Source organism: Mesoplodon bidens (assembly GCF_964165515.1).
Source record: "Mesoplodon bidens genome assembly, chromosome: 16".
NCBI lineage: Eukaryota > Metazoa > Chordata > Mammalia > Artiodactyla > Ziphiidae > Mesoplodon > Mesoplodon bidens.
The window spans coordinates 67,236,442-67,257,916 of NC_138173.1; the positions used below are offsets into that span (position 1 = coordinate 67,236,442).

General features: G+C 39.5%; 1 long non-coding RNA gene across 1 annotated transcript in view; it reads right to left on the minus strand.

The window, feature by feature from the left end:
• Window positions 1-21,475, minus strand: part of LOC308629801 — a 167,773-nt gene that overhangs the window by 91,028 nt on the left and 55,270 nt on the right. The window contains exons 2-3 of the long non-coding RNA XR_014017714.1: window positions 5,839-5,961; window positions 1,686-1,767 (exon numbers count right to left, since the gene is read on the minus strand). This is a non-coding gene — a long non-coding RNA (uncharacterized lncRNA). The remainder of the gene's footprint in view (window positions 1-1,685; window positions 1,768-5,838; window positions 5,962-21,475) is intronic.

Below are 21,475 nucleotides of genomic sequence, written 5' to 3' on the forward strand. Positions count from 1 at the left end.
GAGACCTTATGAGTTTGAATATTCAGAAATTCATGATTTATTCACCCAACAAATAAAAAATTTCTGTCATAGGTCCCGATCACAAAAATCCCTACCCACGGAGAACTTATGTATATTGGAGGGAGATAGACAATAAACACATAAATGAATCAACATTTAATATGCCAGATGATGATACCTGCTAATATAAGATCTAACATTTTTCGCTGGAGCTGAGTTTTAAACTTAACTTAGAGCAGTACTCAATTTCAAACCCCAGTGGCAGGAAGGCAAAGAGTTTCAAATTCATGGGCCTCTGAGTCCCAGATGTTTCCTTTTCCTATAACATTTAATATCATCTGATGCAGATGGATCCCTGGTCAGCTGAGGGAACTAATTAATAGTTGATAAGTTTCATCAGGGAGAAGACGATTTCTATCACAGGGGTTCAGTATCCTTCATCAAAGTGTCCAGGTGATACTATGAATTTTTCCCCCTCTGGTTAATCAGGAAGACTAAATCCAGAAGGAGGGTTAAACAAGGTCAGAGAGATGGAAAAACAGCCACAATTTGCATTCTAGAGCACATGATGGAATCTATTTATACATACCTCCAGGGACACAAGAGAAAAAGACTCCGGAATGCACAGATAAGATTTTCAAAGATCCTAAAAAGCTAACTGAACCATTCAATCCACTAAGAGAAGATTAGTAATAAGAACCTGCTACTAGACAATATTAGGTTATTTCTTTTTATCAGAAAACCTCAGGACAATTTAGAATGGCAATTTGACACATTTTGCTTTATATCAAAGACTGGATTAAACTATGTTTAAACAGAGACACAGAGTATTTCTAGGCTTAACCTCTCATATAAATAATTCCTAAAATGACCTTGCATCTATTATTTAACATATTTGTTCATGCACAGACAAACCTAAGAGCTAAGCAAAATGAGTCTTAGGAATTCAGGTGGAGGTGGGAGAAGAATGTAGATTTTTGATGTCACAGGTTTTCATATATGTTTAACCCCTCCCAGTTGGGAGCCCCCTTAAACTTTAACAGGCATATAAGAGAGGGAAGTATAGGTTGCAATGTACCACCCATTTGCTCATTTCTTCACACACAAACATGCCAGGCACTGGCAAGGGGTCTGAGGCTCACAGGTCCAGGACAGAGAGGAAGACAGGTTCCAGCAATAGCTATAATAAAAGCTGGCTTGCGGAGAGCACCCTTAGAAAGTTATGGAGTGTTATGGGAGTTCATGGGAGGAATATATCACATTAATTTTCCTGTCAAAGATCCCAGTGGGCTTAGTGGTAGCTGTACTCAGCTCAGCTGGCATGGGGGAAGGGAGGAAGAGTGGAATCACTGTGGTCCATTGTTCCAGACAATGCACCCAAAACTTCACAAAGCATGGCCCTCATCAGACACTGAGGGCAAATGCCTCTGCTTGTAAGGATGTGCCCACAGGGTCAGACTCCAGCCCAGAGACCCATCCTATAGTGCCAGACTTTTAGTACCAAGAAACCAAGTGAGCTGGTCATCCTACCTGAGAAGGCTGTGATATCGGGCAAGGCCGTTCTCCACACCTGAGCAGACCCTGACAGCTGGAGTGTGTCTGCTGAAGCCCCTCTTCACCTGGATATCAGCTCCTTCCTAGAATGAGCATCTGGAGCGATGCTTCTCCATGGTTACCACTCTTACCTTTGCTGTAGGCACTCCACCATTTTGTAGATAAGGAAACTAGGCTGGATGAATGCCAGTGACTTGCATGAGAATTGGAACTCTGTAAAATCAAAAGAATTGGGCCTGTGTACACGACTCATGTAGATAATTCTTGTTCTCCCCTTTCAGTGTCTCTATTAAAGTTGGCTCTGAAACGACTAGAAGGGACAAGGGGCTTGTCTCAGGGGATAGCGTCAAGGGTACATGGGGGGAGTCAGGAATATTTTTCTTTGGTCAGTTTAAGAAAGAGGGATCCTGGAGAAGAGAATAGGGGCCAAAGCTTTAATTAGGGAAGGGGAGTGGTCACAGCCTTTGGGGTCTACGGCGGGAAAGGGGCTGATGCCTGGACCTGGCCTGGGAGGACTGGTAGCCCTGAGGGCAGGTTTGATGCAAGGATCTGTACTCCCAAAGGTAGCTTTCTTTCCCCTTTTGTTAGGCCCCATTTTATAAGCCAGCAGTGAGATGTGCTGAATTCTACAGAATTGTTCACAAGAAGCTTTCCCACTTTCCTAGAGGGAGAAAGGAGGCACTGTTAATGGCAAGGAAAGGAAGTGGCTGAAGTGAATTCCACAATTCCTTGGCCTTTTAAACCTGGAGATTACCAGTTAAAATAATTTGATGCACAGACACTGACCACCATTTTAATGAGGCCTGCTAACTGGCACAGAAAATTAATAATAATAAATTAATTCCAGAGAATTCCATTTTATGTACTCAATTATTAATGGTATTACGGTGTTATTAATGGTGTCAATTATTAATGGCATGAATAATTAAGAGATCACATCCATGCCATGATGTACAAGGGTTCCAATGTTGAGCAAATTACCCAGAATAAATAAAGAAACATACCAGGGTTCAGACCTATAACATTCAGCCTTCAAACATGTTTCTTGGAAAAACTTGGTACATCTGTCATCAGGCTAATTCTATTGATGAGATCTCTGTTACCAGGACTCCTGCCCAAGTTTTATGTTATGGTAGTAACAATAAAAAGGTTAGAGGATGGAGTGGGGGTGGGTGCATGTTTCTTTGGAAGTCCCGACCTTTCAGGGAGGACCCTGGCTGAAACTGGTGTCCATGGGAAATCAGGTGTGAGATCAGAGAGGGCTGTGTGAACTTAGTGAATCCAGAAGAGCTGATCAAGTAACCCCAAGGCTGACTAGTTAGTGTTGAGCTTAATTTTAAAGATGGCAGAAAACCATAATTCAAAGAGTTATGTACCACAATGTTCATTGCATCACTACTTACAATAGCCAGGACATGGAAGCAACCTAAGTGTCCATTGACAGATGAATGGATAAAGAAGATGTGGCACATATATACAATGGAATATTACTCAGCCATAAAAAGAAATGAAAATGAGTTATTTGTAGTGAGGTGGATAGACCTAGAGACCGTCATACAGAGTGAAGTAAGTCAGAAAGAAAAACAAATACCATATGCTAACACATATATATGGAATCCAAAAAAAAAAGGTTCTGACAAACGTAGGGGCAGGACAGGAATAAAGAAGCAGATGTAGAGAATGGACTTGAGGACACAGGGAGGGGGAAGGGTTAGCTGGGATGAAGTGAGAGAGTGGCATGCACATATACACACTACCAACTGTAAAACAGATAGCTAGTGGGAAGCAGCCGCACAGCACAGGGAGATCAGCTCGGTGCTTTGTGACCACCTAGAGGGGTGGGATAGGGAGGGTGGGAGGGAGGGAGATGTAAGAGGGAGGAGATATGGGGATATACGTATATGTATAGCTGCTTCACTTTGTTATAAAGCAGAAACTAACACACCATTGTAAAGCAGTTATACTCCAATAAAGATGTTAAAAAAATAATAATCATAAATAAAACAAAGACAGCAGAAACCCCAAACAGCTACTGCCCCAAACAGTGCAACCAGATTGGGGTTAGGGTAAGTAAAAATGAGGGAGGGACTTCAGGAAAGTATATTTTCAAGGGGGATGGGTCAATTTATCAACGATGTGAATGAGTATCCTGCATTATCTCTCTGAGCCTCAGTTTTCTCATTTGTATGATGGGGATAATATTTATTCTGAAGGCTATTTGACAAAATGAATGTATGGTTCAGAATAAGGTCTCAACAAATAACCTCTATCAGTGTTGTTGTTTTAGTTATTATTATTGTAAGTATCTGATAATCCAACTCGCCCATTTTAAAGGTAAAGAAATTAAAGCCTGAGGAATAGATATGATTTGTCACTAAGTTTGTGTGTGGGATGTCTTCATTGCCCTTCCAGATTGCTATCTTCTCCATCCTCCTCTGCTTTCCAGGAGCCAATCTCCATGCGTGACATTGACAAGGCTCCCATGCCTACATGAGCTCCCCAATAGGGAGACCCAGCAGAAGGTGGGGAGAGAGAGGAGAATGGGGTCAGGGCATTTCTTTTCTTGGCTTCTTCCCTGAGAGGACCCTCTCAGCTGCTGTGTATCTCTACAGAAGGTATAGGTGCTCCAAAGTGGCTAACTCTACGTGACTTTCTCTTTCCGGAATCCTGAAACTGCTCCCACCTCTGGACCCTTCCAGTTGACAGATGGTAACATGTCTGCTGCTACCAGCTCTGAATGACTGCACTGTCCCTTTGTGAAAAATGTTTATCAAATTATCCTACTTTGAGTGTTCTGCCAGATAAACGGTAAGTGACAGAAATGATACTGGAGTCCAAGACTGCTGGTTCTTGGTGTAGAATCTGTCCTTCATACTCACTTAACTTTCATTCATATGCTCATTAAATTATTGCCTACTAAGAGAAAGGCCCCGTGCTGGGCACAGGCAATATAATAATCAGTAACACATGGGTGCTTATTATTCCAAAACACCACTTGATAGCACTCCAGTGCAGGAGTTAGCAAATTGTTTCTGTATAAAGAGCCAAACAACAAATATTTTAGACACTGGGCCCTATGTATTTGTTGCAACTACTCAAGTCTTCCATGGTAGGACACAAGCAGCTACAGACGATATGTCCACCAGTGAGTATGGCTATGTACCAATAAAACTTGCTTCACGTCCACTGAAATTTGTACTCCGTATAATTTTCATGTGCCACAATATATCTTTCTTTTGATTTTTTCCTCCAAATGTATAAAAACACAAAAACTATCTTTAGCTCGTGGGCCATACAAAACCAGGCAGCAGGCCAGATTTGGCCCTCAGGCCATAGTTTGCTGACCTCTGTGCTTAAATATGAACTTGGTACTAAAGGAGCAGTTAAGGAGGCCAAGAGTTGGGAGAAGGATGCTGAGACAGGATTCACAGAGGAAGTGACCTTTGCACAGAGAATTAATGGATGATAGAGTTGGTTTGGCAGGGAAAAGGGAATGTACCTTTAAGGCACAAGTAATGAGCAAAAGCAAAGGATCTTAGAAGCGCAAGATGTGTTCAGGGATTGGAGTCTGCGATAGGGCCAGAGAAAAGAGGCATTGGGTGGTGGGGAGGGGAGACCCTGGGGTCTGGGGGTGGGGAAAGGGGCAGGATGCTCTGAGTCACATCCTGGAGGACCCAAGTGCCCTGCTGAGAGACTGGACTTCAGAGTCAGAAAAGCCAAGTGGTGGGCTTCTGGGCAACAGCATTAGACAGACCTGAGTGCAAAACCCAGCTCCACTCCTCTCCAGCTGAGTGATCACAGACAAATTGCTTAACCTGTCTGAGCCTCATTTCTTAGATGCCAAACTGTCCTCATAAGAGCTCCAGCTTCATGACTGGAGTAGTGAGGATTAAACGGGGTAATGCACACAGACTGTTCTCAGCAGTGCTGGCTCACAGTAAGGGCTCAATAAAGGTTTGCTATTATTAGCATTATTATAATTAGGCTCATTGACTAGCCTGGCTCTGGCTATGTTTTCTCTAGTCCAAATTCAGAGCATTCCTTGCCGTTGCTGATGCAGATGGCAGCTGGACAGTTGGCAGCCCTGAGGTGAACATAAGGTTTTCCTTTTAGCACTGTGATAGCATCAGCCCTAATGAGTCTGCAGTGGCAGAAATCCATTTCTCTGAACTTGAACCTCATAGACCTTGGTTCATTGAATGTGTAGCCAAAGCCGCAGTTCCCCAGTCCAGACAATACCCTTCTTAGAGTGTTCAGGCACACAGAGCACCTATTATTACTTACCTATGAATTTTCTTTCCTGTTTAGGCTGCAAAGACAATGTTTGGATAGTTCTCCTCTTTGACAATTCCTTCTTGAGTCTCCTGGCTAGCAGCCTTCAGTGAATTTCCATGGTGCTCCATCAACCTGAAGGAGGAGAAGAAAGGCAAAAACAGATGGGCATTATTCAGTGAGCTCACTTAAAATAAACAAGTTCTGTATATCCTAAGGATGCCTAAAGTGATACATTTTGTGATTAATTCAGTGGGTCCTTAAAAGACTTCAGATCTGATTTAAATACATAGAAACCATAACATTTCAATTGAGACACTTAAGAAAACTAAGAAGTGATGAGGAAGAGGACTGATTAGTTATTTTTTTAAAACAAAATAATTTTGGTATTTAATTACAATTCAGGCACTCCATCATTAAACAGACTTTCAGGATACATTTCAAAGTAATAATTTTAACTCCACTTTTTTAAAAAACTCAGAATTCTGTTGTAAACATAATAACAATTACTCAGTAAGTCTAAACCCATAGGTTGTATTTTAACATTAATTATGTAGTTTCTCCAAAATTTCTTTTGTTGGCATATTGTAAATCTACATAAAGTCAGGAGAAACCAAATAAAGAGGGTGGGAGGTCTCACTTGAGGATGTGAAAGGGTTGAGGTGAAAATGGCAGAATGAGAGTTTAATTGAACAGTCATAGGGCGTTGAGCCATCACCCTTCACCCTACCCTAGGGTAGGAGGCATGTGTTTGTCCCTCAGCCCAAGTGCAGTGGGAGGAGGATAGACAGATAAATAGAATGGTGGGTAGACAGATATTTCAAATGAGCATCAGCACTAGCAAGAGTGATCGTTGACTACATAAGAGAAAAGATAGGAGCCAGAAAAAATTGAAATGACATATTCAAAGTACTGAATAAAATAATGACCACCCTAGACTTCTATACTCAGTGAAAATATCCTTCAAAAATAAAAGTGAAGGGCTTCCCTGGTGGCGCAGCGGTTGAGAGTCCGCCTGCCGATACAGGGGACACGGGTTTGTGCCCCGGTCCGGGAAGATCCCACATGCCGCAGAGTGGCTGGGCCCGTGAGTCATGGCCGCTGGGCCTGCGCGTCCGGAGCCTGTGCTCCACAACGGGAGAGGCCACAGCGGTGAGAGGTCCACATACCGCAATCAATCAATCAATCACTCAATAATGTAAAGATATTTTAAAAGACAAAATATGAAAGAATGTACCATGTTCAGTCCTACACTAAAGGAATTAATAAAGGGAGACCTTCAGCCAGAAGAAAAATGATAGGAGCTTGGAGAAACTGGCAGGAATGAGAAGCAATAGGAGCTTGGGGAACCTGGCAGGAATGAGAAGCAACTGAAATAGTAAACAGGTGGGCAAATCTAAATGAATACTGAGTATATAAATAAAAATAATACTGTTTCATAGGATATGAAATAGAGAGAGAATATACATAGAATTAAAATACATGACAATAATAGCTCAATAATGTGGGACAGGGTAAATGGAGTTGAATTCTCTAGGATAATGACAGAAAACAGTGAAACGACATACAGCTAATAAAGTAATAAAAGAAAATTAGATAACAAATGATTACTCCAAGTGAAGGCAAAAAAATGCAAAAAGTAGACAGAAATAGAGATATGGCACGTATAAATAAAAATATACTAGTAGTTATTTTAAAAGTAAATGGATTAAATAGTTCAATTAAAAGAACAATGATTAATAGCATAAATTAAAAATAAATTGACTATATACTTCTTAAGAGAGACATACCTTAAATACAAAGATATAGAATGTTTGAAAGTAAAAGGTTGGAAATATTTATACAATGCAAACATTAATAAAAGAAGTTTGATATATACTAATATTTGACAGTTATTTTAAAGAAACATTACTACAGATTAAAAGGTGCAATTTTTTTATAATAAAAGGATCAACCTATGAGAAAATGGACCAAATCTAAATTTACATCTAATAACATAGCTCTAAAGTACATAAAGCAAGTACTAATAGGACTAAAAAGAGAAATAAACAAAGTCACAGTTGTTTGGCAGAAATTCATGCATCCCTCACTCAAGTTCTGATCAAATAAGCAGATACAAAATTAGCAAGGATGTAGGATATTTGACTAACATGAAAAACAAACACAACCTGACACACAGAGAACAATGCACACATTAACTGCAGAAAAGAATGACCAACAGGAGGATCAGAAGAATGAATACAAAACAAAGTTTCATGACTGATGAGGTGAATTAGAGGATGTGCTTTAACCTTTTGTCAGAATAAGGCTTCCAACTACTCCTTCCACCACCACTGCTTTCATCATATTAAACTTTTCTCCCTGTAGAAACCGGACAATTTTAGGCCTGTTCCAACAAGGAGGAAGAAAAGAAAGCTAAAGCTGTGTATAAACTTCACACCCAGATCTGGCACTTGTTTTGTCAGTTCAGTGGCTCAAAAAGGCAAAAATGTTCCTGTCCTAATTCATTTCTCTCCTGGGAGTGGAGGTTTCTTCCTGGAAACATGCTAATAGGAAATTGGACTTTCCCCTAACAGTATCTCAGGAAGATACTATGATTCAGAGAATGACATAAAAATGTTAGATATAATTCCATTTTAGCACTGATCACATTTTTACTTTAACGAAATGTCTATATTCCTCACACGTCATCTCCAGAACCAGATCTTACTAAGACGTGTATCCCAACGCTTCACATAGTGCTTGGCACGTCATAGGTATTCTAAAAGAATTTGTTGAATAAATAAAAATTGGGAAAAGGTGAGAAAAGGCCCCTGGCAGAGACTAAAAACAATCTGTGAGTAATAAACAGTACTTTCCAGAGTAGCCCTTCCTAAGACATGACATTGTAAATGTGGTCCGCAGGGAACTTGGAAATCACCCAAATTCAACCAGAGTAACTGTGTACATCCTCAGATCTCAGATGTGACCCAGAACAGTTGTTAGTTCATCTATTGAATTACAACTGGACATTCTGAGGGAAGATATGTTAATAGATCCACGTGGTTTGCATGGTGATGGAAATTGGGTCAAGGTCAGTGGCACAGTACAAGGAAGAAGCAGCAGCTCTGATTAGCCAGTCTCAGGCTTTGATGTCCTGGAAATGCGGACGCCTGCATTTAGAGTGCCAGGAATTCCCACTTAATCTCCCACAACAATCCTTTAAAATCATCACCTCTTTGAAATGAGATAAAACACTGAGGTCCAGAGAGAATAAGAAAATTGCTCTAATTACTGCTAGAACTGAGAATCAGATCCTGATCTTTCTATCCCCCCAAACCTGGGCTCTTTCAACTGTTCTCTACGGGTTCCAAAAACAGCTTTTAAAAGATGCTGCGGGTCTACTGCCTTTGTTCAATAAGCTACTGATACTGACTTCACTTTCCTTGGCAACTTCCCCACTGGGGAAAAATGTGATGACAAACAAGAACTCCTTAGTCCTCATTATAGCTATATTCTCTATATTTCATTCATAAAATGGAGTCTGGACTAATAATCAGTACCTGATGATACTGGTTACTCACCAAGATTGGAATTGCTTCTTGAAGGACTGACTGGAAAGACAGGGCACCCAAAGGCCCAAACCTGGCTCCTCGATGTGCAATTCTGCCGGCATGAACAGCACATCCAGAATGCCTCTCTCTCCTTGATGTCTTCTTTTAAATCATTAATTAAACAACTTACCTACTACTTTCATAAGAAATAAAAAGGTCAACCCAATCTATTTCCTTTATTTATGTGTTGGAACTCTCTGTGTTATGGATTTTGAAACTTTTTAATATGTGCTGCCAGTATTTTCTTCATCTTTCATTTGCACCTTAAAATGTGTAATTTTTTTTTTACCATAGAGAAGTATTTTCTCTTTTACTCGTATCTCTCTCTCGTCCCCACTCTCTCTCTGTCTTGCCCCATTTTTCTTCTGCTTCATTCTTTCTCACATTCATCTCTTTATTGTCCCTCCCTTTTTGACCCTTATCGTTTTATCATGGTGAATTTTTTATTGAAGTATAGCTGATGTACAGTATTATGTAAGTTACAGGCGTACAATATACTGATTCATAAATTTTAAAGGTTATACTCCATTTATAGTTATTATAAAATATTGGCTATATTCACCATGGTGTACAATATATACTTGTAGCTTATTTTATACATAATTTGTACCTCTTAGTCCTCTACCCCTATATCACCCCTTCTCTCTTCTTTGGCCAATTATCTTTTCACACAAAAGGGATAACCAGATGCAATGCCCAAAACTCTACCCATTAGGAGTATTTTTCCTTGCTACTGCCTTTCAAGGTCATTAACGCAATGCTAGCTCAATAAACCCTCAGTCAACCTAGTGGGGAGCTCTGGACTAAATACTGCCTGTCAGAGCATCCCACATTGGCCCCAAATGACTGAGTCTTTACACCCCCATCTCACTTAGGCACAAGATATAGGTTTCCAAGGAAGGGTGAGACCCCAAGTTAGGTAGTTCTGGGTAGCTGAGGTCGACACTGAAGATCTAATGGATCCGATGGCTGAAGGCTGTCACACACACAGTGCCTCGAAAATAGTACATATATACATGTATTTGCGAGAAACAGAAAACCTGACCTTAGTGACATTGGTATTTTTTATTTTAATTTAAGTATAGTTGACTTATAGTATTATATTTGTTTCAGGTTTCCAATATAGCAATTTGATATTTTTATAGATTATGCACACCATACAACATTATTACTGTTATTGACTATATTGCCTAGGTTGAACATTACATGCCTGTGATTTATAACTGGTAGTTGGTAACTCTTAATCCTTTTCACCTATTCCACCCATCCCTCACCCCACATCCTTTCTGATAACCACAGTTTATTCTCTGTATCTGTGAATCTGTATCTGTTTTGTTATATTTGTTTGTTTGCTTTGTTTTTTTAGATTCTATACACAAATGAAAACATACAGTGTTTGTGAGACAGGTAGACAGATAGATAGATAGATAGAGAGCTTCTTTATCCATTCACCTGTCCCTGGACACTTAGGTTGTTTCTATTTCTTGGCTGTAATAAATAATGCTGCTATGAACATTGAAGGTAATATATCCTTTCAGATTGATGTTTTCATTTTCTTTGGATAAACACTAAGGAGTGGAATGTGGAATTGCTGGATCATATGTTAGTTCTATTTTAATTTTATGAGGAACCTCCATGCTGTTTTCCACAGTGACTGTACCAGTTTACATTCCTACCAACAGGTATATAAGAAGAGTAACTTACGTGGGTTCAATAGATCAGTAAAGTCTGTGGTTTGCTTGCCATTACCCTCATGGTCACAAGGTAGCAACTGTCATGTTCACAGTCAAGGCCAGAATGAGAAAGGACATTGCCATGTGTCTGTCCCTTTTTATCAGAAATCAAAACCTCTTTGAGAATTCTGCAGGAAAACTTCATTTTCTTAGGTCTCTTTGGACAAAACTAAGGTATACTAAGGCTTCAAAGAATGCTGAAAGTATGAGAATGAGATTATCATGATTGACTTATACCAAAAAAATGTATTGCTTGGGTGTGGACATAATGCTTCCACTCAAAAAAAAAAAAAAAAAACTCCATGAGAGTGCTGTTAGCAAGAAGGGAAGAGTAGTTGAACACTAGGTGGAATATTAAAAATAACTGTCACAACGAATAAATAGTTATCGAATGGAGAATGATTTTCTGCTACACAAATAATTCCTGCAATGGGAAGAAGTTTGACAAAATAATTTCTGAGGTCATTTCAACACCAGTCCATGAACTAAAGGGAACATTAAAGACTGTCTATAATTAATAAAAAAAAATCTTGTAACTACAGCAAACCATCAAGAGAGCCAGCAAAAGAGAGGAAAATTCTTTAGCATCATAGCCAGACTCATTCTGTATCCCCAAAGGAATCTTCAGGCAGCCACTGACTTTCAGAACGGAGCTGCTGAGGCAATGGTGAGCCAAAGAGGAATAATGAGGGCTTTGTCCTCATCCTGGACCAGGGAAATACTGATCAGCTGTAGCCTCCATGAAAAGCCTTACTCTTACCACCTTTAACGACTCGCCCCTGCCTTCCTCCCCAACCTCGACGGAGTCCCCTGCTCAAAACCTGACGTAAATTGTTTCCTTACCGTGGCAAGCTGCCTAAGATTTCTGGGAAGTATGTTTGAACAGGAGTCATGCCAGGACTGGAATCAGCAGTGCTTCTGTGTAGCCTGCAATATAAGCTGTAATTAAGGATACTGAGATCCCTGATGCTGTAGGCCAAGTAAGTGTGTTGTCTCTGTGTGTGTGTGTGTGTGTGTGTGTGTGTATTTTTTTTTCTATTTGCTTCTTCACTTGGAATACGAAAACCAAAGGCCATTAGAGACTGTATTAGTTTGATGGAGTGTGGCATCCATCCCAAGGCTGTTTTCTTTTTCCTCTCCATTCATTCATTCACTTATTCTTTCAATTAAAGATTTTTTCTCGGATAAAGAGTAGCTAACAGGGTAGATAAGGATCTAGAGCTTATGGTGAAAGGCAGACTTTAAACCAATATTTTAAATTGTTTCTTGATGACGTCTACCCTTTTACCTCCTTCTGTTTTTCCTATTCTTTATTGTTTCAGGGTTGAAGTAAAGTATTGCCTGCTGAGATGGTACAGTTGAAGGAGCATGAGCTATGGAATAAAAAGACTTTGATTAGAATTCCAGCTAAACCACGCACGACCTGTTGGACCTTCAGCAATTTACTTAATGCACATGAAGCTGTTTTTCTTCATCTGAACAGGTGGCCAGTGGTCTATTCACACACTAATATTCTAATTTCCATTCTTCTTCATTTCCTCACTTATACTTTCTTAAATAACCTACCTCCAAATTTGTTGTTAACTTTTCCGTGGAGTCATCTCTCTTCCTGGCATACAGAGATACTCATTGTGTCCTAATAACTCCAGTTCTTTATTTGTTTGACTTAGTAAAATGTTATTGAGGAATAACATCATAAATGGATAGCTTAATGGATTTTCACAAACTGACAGCCCTGTGTAACCAACATTTATATCATGAAACTGAACATCTTCCACATCCCAAAATCCCCTGCATCCTCTTCCACAACCCAAAGCTAACTACTATCCTTATTTCTAATATCAATAAGACTATTGTAGGGACTCTTTTGCTTAGGGCTTCCTTCATTAAACTCCATGTTTATAAGATAAATTAATGTTGTTAGCTTCAGTGTTACTCTTCATTGTCACTGCTGTATACTATTCCATTATGTGACTATATCACAATTGTTTATTCATCTCTCTGTGGATGAATATTTAGATTACTTCAGTTCTGGACACTGACAAAGAGTGCCGCTATAAACATTCTTGCACATGATTTTTTGTCAACAGAGGTACATTTTTCTTTTGGATACCTAGGACTAGAATTACTGGGTCACAGAGTATGAAAATATCCAACTTTATCCAAGTCAATATGGCCACTTTTCCAAAGTGGCTGCAACAATGTATACTCCCACCAACAGGGTATAGAGTTCCTGTAACTCGATACATTCACTAGCTATTCTTGCTATTAATTATTACCATTGTTCCCTATCAGTTGGCTCCTATTAACTAATGTACCTATCATTCAACATGTTTTGATATGTTCCATCTTTTACATTTGAACCATTCTGGTTAATGTACAGTGATATTGCTTTGTGATTGTAATTTTCATTTCCCTGATGACTAATAAAGGTGAACAGCCTTTCATAAGTTTATTCGTCACTTGGATATACTCTTTTAATGAAATTCCTGTTCAAGTTTTTTGCCCATGTTTTACTGTTGAATTGTCTATCTTTTACTTATTGACTTGTAAAGTTCTTTATATATTTTGTAGAGTCCTTTGGTTAGCATATGTGGTGCAAATATCTTCTCTTGCTCTGCAGCTTGCCTTTGGTTTGAGTCTTATTCATTTCTGAATATTGCTCTGGAAACAAATGAAGTGGAATCATGCCTCCAAAGTTTCTTACCTGTGAGAATTCAGGTGAGTTAATAAGCTCTCTGAACCTCAGTTTCCTATCTATAAAATGGGAATAATGACCCTCACCCAACCTATATCATATTGTTGTTAGGAGGAACAAATTAGATACTACATAGGCAGCAGCTTGAGAATTCATAGAGTATCCAGGTCAAAAATTGTAACTATGGTTTATAACTATTATAGATAACTTATATAACTATAAGTGTAATATATGCTGGGTAGAAAAACAGGTTAGGAATAAATCACCTATGAGTGTGATATCTTTAGTTCATATCTGTGAGATAAAGAACTTTTAGTTACACATCCTACACAAAAAGAAGGAAGTCTTGTAAGACTGAAATAATGTTCCCAGATGTGAGCCTCTGCACTCATACAGGTATTTTCAGAACTTGATGTTGACATCCCTTATTTCTCATTTCCTCTCAGTTCCCTTACTTTTCTAGTGAATATATCCAATGAGGCAAAGATGTCTTCCCCAACAAGGTGGTGCCACTTCTCAAAAACCTGAGCCTCAGGGTCATGTACCACAATGTTAATTGCAGCTCTATTTACAAGAGCCAGGACATGGAAGCAACCTAAGTGTCCATCGACAGATGAATGGATAAAGAAGATGTGGCATATATATACAATGGAATATTACTCAGCCATAAAAAGAAATGAAATTGAGTTATTTGTAGTGAGGTGGATGGACCTAGAATCTGTCATACAGAGTGAGGTAAGTCAGAAAGAGAAAAACAAATACTGTATGCTAACACACATATATGGAATCTAAAAAACAAACAAAAAAAATGGTCATGAAGAACCTAGGGGCAAGACGGGAATAAAGATGCAGACCTACTAGAGAATGGACTTGAGGACACGGGGAGAGGGAAGGGTAAGTTGTGACAAAGTGAGAGAGTGGCATGGACATATATACACTACCAAACGTAAAATAGCTAGCTAGTGGGAAGTAGCCGCATAGCACAGGGAGATCAGCTCGGTGCTTTGTGACCACCTAGAGGGGTGGGGTAGGGAGGGTGGGAGGCAGAGAGATGCAAGAGGGAAGAGATATGGGGATATATGTATATGTATAACTGATTCACTTTGTTATAAAGCAGAAACTAACACACCTTTGTAAAGCAATTATACTCCAATAAAGACGTTAAAAAAAAAGTGGGGAAAAAACCTAAGCCTCTAACAAGATGCATTTCCCATCCATTTTATTTCCTTTAACCAAACAGCAGTTGACTTTTGTTGAGAACTTAATGATATAAGGGCTGTGAGAGATATAATAATGTGGAATGCTAGAAGGTCAAACGGTGACACGCTGAAATCATCTCATCCTACCTCCTAATTTTACACCTTGGGAAACAGAGGTTTAGATTGATAAGGTTACTGATCTAAGGAGGTACATGAAGTGAGTGAAGGACAAAAGTGTAGAATTTTGCTTTACTAGGTTGTGGAAGGCCACAAGTGTCTGTTTTGTTCATTGTTGTAGCATATGGCACACCAAGCACAACGCCTTTCAAACAGGCTTCCTGCCACTTCTCAAACACACCAAGCTCATTCCTATCCACAAAGAGAACTAACTAAATGGAAAAGGCTCAGCACTTAAAAATTTATAGAATAACATAAACAAGTGATTGATTGTTTAGGGGTACACACAACTAGGAAAACTTGTACAAATTATTAATTGTAGGATACTTCCGATGTTCCTCAGAGAATCCTTCCGAAACTACCCACACCTTAAGACAGAGACAGTCTGTGTTCTCACAGCAATATGTTCTTAATTCTACTATAGCAGTGTGTATTGCATTACCTGATATTATAGATAGCTATTCATGTGTTTAAATCCACTAGACTATGCCTAATACAGACCTTGATACCTAGCACATGATCCATAGGTAGTTGTTACATGAGTCACTCAATCAACCAACAAATAGCCAACAGTTGATTTCTCTACTACTTTAGCATCTCAACCTATATTCCCAGGCCTGAAATTAGGGATACTAAAAATTGTAGCTCTACTAAGTATGTTGTGTCTGGGTGAGGAATGCACACAGACGTACACACACATTTCTGTATTTTTTTCTATTTCTATTGTTAGAGTATGAGAAAAACAGAGACTATAAGGGACTGTTAGTTTGATGAAGTATAACAACCCTTCTAAGTCTGTTTTCTGTTTCTTTTCTTTACACTCGTTCATTCATTTATCCATCCATTCATTTACTCACTCTTCCAATTAAAGAACTAAGTAAGATTGGCTAGCAAGAACAATTTTGTCCCTAGCAGAGATTTGCCAATGTCCAGAGACATTTTTGGTTTTTAAAACTTGGGCAAATTGCTACTGGCATCTAGTGGGTGGAGGCCAGAGATGTTGCTAAGCAACCTACAAGACAGCCCCACAGCAAAGATGTATATAGCCCAAAATGTCAGTAGTGCCAGGGTGAGAAACCTGCTATATATCTATTGAAACTAAAATGGTGCCCATTAGCCTGTGTAATCCAGGAGACTGTTACTAATTTAAGAGAAAGCATTGGTCTCATCCAAGGGTAAGACATATGCACTTATGCAGCTTTCCTCCTCTAAACTTTGCAATAAATAAACCAATCAGCACTGTTTATCTGTAGAGAGTCACAATGGCCATTCAAATCTAACATTTGAAATTTGAATCATTTAAATCATTCAACGATTACTTACTGCATGTCTCATAGTTGCCCAGCACAGTGCTATATGCCAAAAGAGAAGGTAAAAGAGAAACAATTCACATTGAATTACTGCTTCCCATTTCTCAAAGCATCTTTACTATGTGACATCACAACTTCCCTTTTTTTTTTTTTTTTTTTTTGCGGTACGCGGGCCTCTCACTGCTGTGGCCTCTCCCGTTGCGGAGCACAGGCTCCGGACGTGCAGCCTCAGCGGCCATGGCTCACGGGCCCAGCCGCTCCGCGGCATATGGGATCTTCCCAGTCCAGGGCACGAACCCGTGTCCCCTGCATCGGCAGGCGGACTCTCAACCACTGCGCCACCAGGGAAGCCCACAACTTCCCTTTAAGGTAAGGAGGATGAGAATTTTGGGCCCAATTTGATAAGTAAAGAAACTAAGGCACAGAGACACACAGAGTCTCTATCTTCCAAAATTAAAGAGTTCTCTCACTAATATAAAAGTGAAGTCATGGCCTGTATAAAATTGACAACAAGATATATGATGAAACTCATTAAAATGGCATGGGTATTTTTTTGTAGTTGCCCATCTGGAATCAAGAAGGAGGTAGAAGATAGCAGGACTAGCTCCTTGTTTTCGCCCATTCAGGCTGCTATAACAAAATATCGTGGACTGAGTAGCTTATCAACAACGGAAATTTTTCCCCATAATTCTGGAGGGGAGAACATCCAAGATCAATGTGCCAGAAGATTCTGGCAGATCTCATGTCTGGTGAGGGCCCCTGCTTCCTCGTTCACAGATAGCTTTCTTTTTGCTATGTCCTCACATGGCAGAAGAGGTTGGGAGCTCTCTGAGGTCTCTTTCATAAGGGTACGAATCCATTCACAGAGGCCCCACCCTCATGACCTAATCTACCCCAATACCGTCACATTGGGAGTTAGGACCTCAACGTATGAATTTGTGGGAGACCCAAGCATTCAGTCCATCACACTCCTCCTCAAGCACTTCTTTAGTAAGACCACCCATCAAAATCAGAACCAAGCTCAGCTAAACTGATAGCCCCTAAAAAGTTCTCCCTATCTGCGCAGGTTCAATGGTCCCATTAAGATAAGTACACTGCAGAGGTGAATTCGTTTCTGTGCAAGCAATCTTACAAGATTGTATCATTTAAAATAAATACAAAATACATTATTAATAATGCATCTTTTAGTAAACAGCATCCCTATTCCTCATTCTGAGCCTTTAGGAGAAAAAAAATCACACACTATTTTTCTGAGCTTACTGAAGAAACTAAGGCGGGTAGAGGTTAGATGATTTGCCCAAGGCCACAGAGTTACAAAGTTTCACGACTGCATGACTAAGTCTTTTGCCACTTTTGTCTTAGAACCCTCTCCTCTTTTTAAATCATCATCACCATTTCTCCACCCTCCACCTTAATTTTCTCCAGAGGGGAACAAAAAAGCACAAAACTCAGAAAAGTATGATACCTCTAGGGATTTTTCATGACTCACTAAAATAACTGGACACATCTTCTGGGAAACTGAGTCAGAGTAAAGAATGTGGGAAGATCTTCCCCTTCCTCTGAACTGACTGGGCGGTTCTCTGATCGACATTCTCAGATTCCCACAAGGAGAATAAAGCTCCTTGTGTCTCAACTATGGAACTCTGAGCTGGGAGGCATCTTTATCTTTTCCAAGAAAATGTAATCACCAAAACCAAAAAGTGGTCTTTACCGACAGGCACGACTGAGTCAAGACAATGTCCCCTGCAAAGGAGCCCCACAGATTCTAGGTCTGGCTGTGGTCAAGTAGACCAGACACATTGCATTCTGGTCATTACTAGGGTAGACAGCCTTTAATTTCACTTCAAACCATTTTTATCAGCCTCAACTAAAATTTGATATATGAGACACATATAATTTCACAATAAATTTGTGTTTTATATTGAGTTGTTCCTAATAACATATATTTCCTAGTGTGGTTTTGAGAACACAGAATACTAACAAGTAGAACCATGCCCATTGGTCCCAGGACCATCTCTGATACAGGAGCACCATTAAACTCTCAGAGTTTGGAAGACAGTGTATAATCAGTAATACTATTATGCTTCTCGATTAAGGTGAATTTATTAATTTATAAAATATCAATAATACCAAGAATAATTGAGAGGGTTTTATGAAACTATAGTAGTATTAGAGAAAAGAATCAGACACAATTTCACTCTTATGAAATAACTGACTATTCAGAGCTGTTAAATTTATCAATTTAAGTACTTCATCTGTACAGGTCCTGTGATACATACAAGAGATAGAAAGAAGAATTTAAGAAGCAATCCCTATCCTCAAAGAGAGACAGATATGTCCCTAAATAATTACAGACCTTGTAATACCATAGCGGTTGCCTGCACTATGTGCTATGTTAGAACAAATGTGGGAGTGACCAATTCTTCATGGGGGGCAAAAATTGTGAAAACAAATCCAGCAAACGTTTGAGGCTGCTTGTATGGTCAGTAAAATCAATCAGCCTCAGTCCTGTAAGATGGTCTTCCAAACCCCGACTCAATGACCAGTGGTTGATTCAGTGACCACATAGACACATAGACATTTAACTGCCAGCCCATTCTGGCTCAAGTTTGGTTTCACTGGGTAAGTTTCCTTCAGGGCTATTGCATTCAGTTTTCTTCTTCCATTTCATAAACTGAGGTCAGGAAGTAAGTCCAGAATGTGACTAAGTCAACTCTTAAGACCTACAAATTTTTCACAAGGAGGAAAAATCATTGTTTGTATATAGGGCCAGATTTCAGGGTTCAGGGAGACAAGAGTCCCAATGGAGACAATGACAGAAACTTTACTACTCAGACTGCTTCTTCCAGCTCAGCTGAGCAAGGGATTTCTGACATTTATTCTTTTAACTCTAGATGGGCATCATTTCATCCAACTCATCAAAAATAATATAATATGACATGGCCTTATATAGTGAACCTTTGGTCTCTGGTCTCTCGGGACCAGTCAGTTAAGCTTTCCCAATATTCCATGATCCATCAATAAATTAGTACCAGGTCTTACATTAGGCACTGGGGATTCAATAATAAATGAGCCATGATCCTTGTCTTCAAATGTTGTACAGTTTAGGGAAGAGAAAAGTACCAAACTAAGCAATTAAAAGTCTGATTCCAGGGGACTGATGTGAGCTGAGGAGGGTGACAAATTGCAGGTGCTGGGGAGGTGGGCGGTGGAGGGAATACTTCCTAGAAGAAGCATCGAAGTCCTGAAATGAAACGCAGGGGATATACAGGCGAAGAAGGGTGAAGGAAGGGGGCATTCCAGGAAAGGAAGTAGTAAAAACAAAGGCCTGTGGAGGACCAAAAAAAGGGGTGCAGTCAGGACCTTAAGGGAGTTCAGAATCGATGGAACATAGCAGGGAAGACAGAAGACTGAGAACAGAGAGGCTAAATCTAGTTATATGGTGGCTACGTTACACAGCTCAGATTTATTTTGAAGGCAGCAAAAACTTTGAAGGTTTTTAATAGGGTAAAAAATAGTAATAATAACAAAACAAAAGCTACTGCTTGGAAAATGGGTTAGAGGGAGTGAAGACTGAAGTTAGAAATCAACTAGAAAGCTCTTTTGGTGGTCCAGAAAGGAAATGATAAGAGTCTTGAATTTTTTTAAAAATGGCAGTGTATTAGAGAAACATTAGTACATTAAAGAATCTCTCAGTACTTGGAAAGAAGAATTGCTAGTTAATTGAAGGTTGATGCGTAAGGAAAGGGAGGAATCAAGGCTGATATTTAAGTTGGAAGCTTGGAAATTGGGTAGATAATGGTCCTATTTATTGAGGACAGTAAAATTCATTTTTAACGATTTTTGTTTTTCATATTTTCAGTACCCATATCAAATAAATGATAATTTTCAGTTTTCTGGAACCAGAGCTCTGGAACTAAGTTATCTTTTTGCCTGACATGAAGTCATCTAATTTAATACTGGTTCCTTAAATAGGTACAAGGGAGGAAGTCAGACACAAAAGGTCACATTGTGTGATTCCATTTATATATGAAATATTCAGAATAGGTAAGTCCATAAAAAAACAGAAAGCGGAATGTTGGTTGCCAGGAGCTGGGGGGAGGGGAAGATGGGGAGGAACTGCTTGATGGCTTTAGAGTTTTATTTGGAAGTGATGAAAACATTTTGCAACTAGGTAGAGATGGTGGTTGCACAACAGTGTGAATGTACTAAATAGCAATGAATTGTTCACTTTACAATGGTTAATTTTATGTTAAATGAATTTCATCTCAATAACTTTTTATAAAATGTACAGGGGAGAAATAATCACACCAAGGACAGAGGTCCCACTTCACCTTGGTTCAGATTCTCATTTAAACTTGGGGGATATTTGATTCCTGGTCTTTCTCAACCATTTCAGGAGATCCTCTCTTCCTTTACACAAACGTGATGTTGGTCCCTGATAAAATCAATGTTACAATCAGAGAAATAGGTGAACTTTCATAATAAAGTAAATAGCATGATCCTTTTGAACCTTTAGCGGAAACTCTTCAACATTTTGATGATCCTGTGGGGGGAGGGATAGCCATGGATGTGTTGATGTTCCTGTCTGTCTGGAAGTTTTATCTTCTTTCTCTTACAGTCAGTGTTTCCCCTGACTTGCAGGCCATTTAGCGAGCACTAAAGCAGTTGTGGGACCACCACACAGCTTCCCCTCCCAGAGTAACCTGTCATAGTGGCTCTCCAAGGACACGCTGCATTTACAGGGTATCCATTTCAAAGATTGGCTAATTGCTCCACAGGCTGCAAAAAAGTGCACCCTCAAATCATAAAAGGGAAACACTCTGGCTTTTCCCAGGCCACAAAGCATGACCAAGTTGATTAGGACTCATAATTCACACTCCTGATACCTGAGCTTGATCCTCAGAGAAACAGCTGCCTTATAAAAGCCCAGACAGAG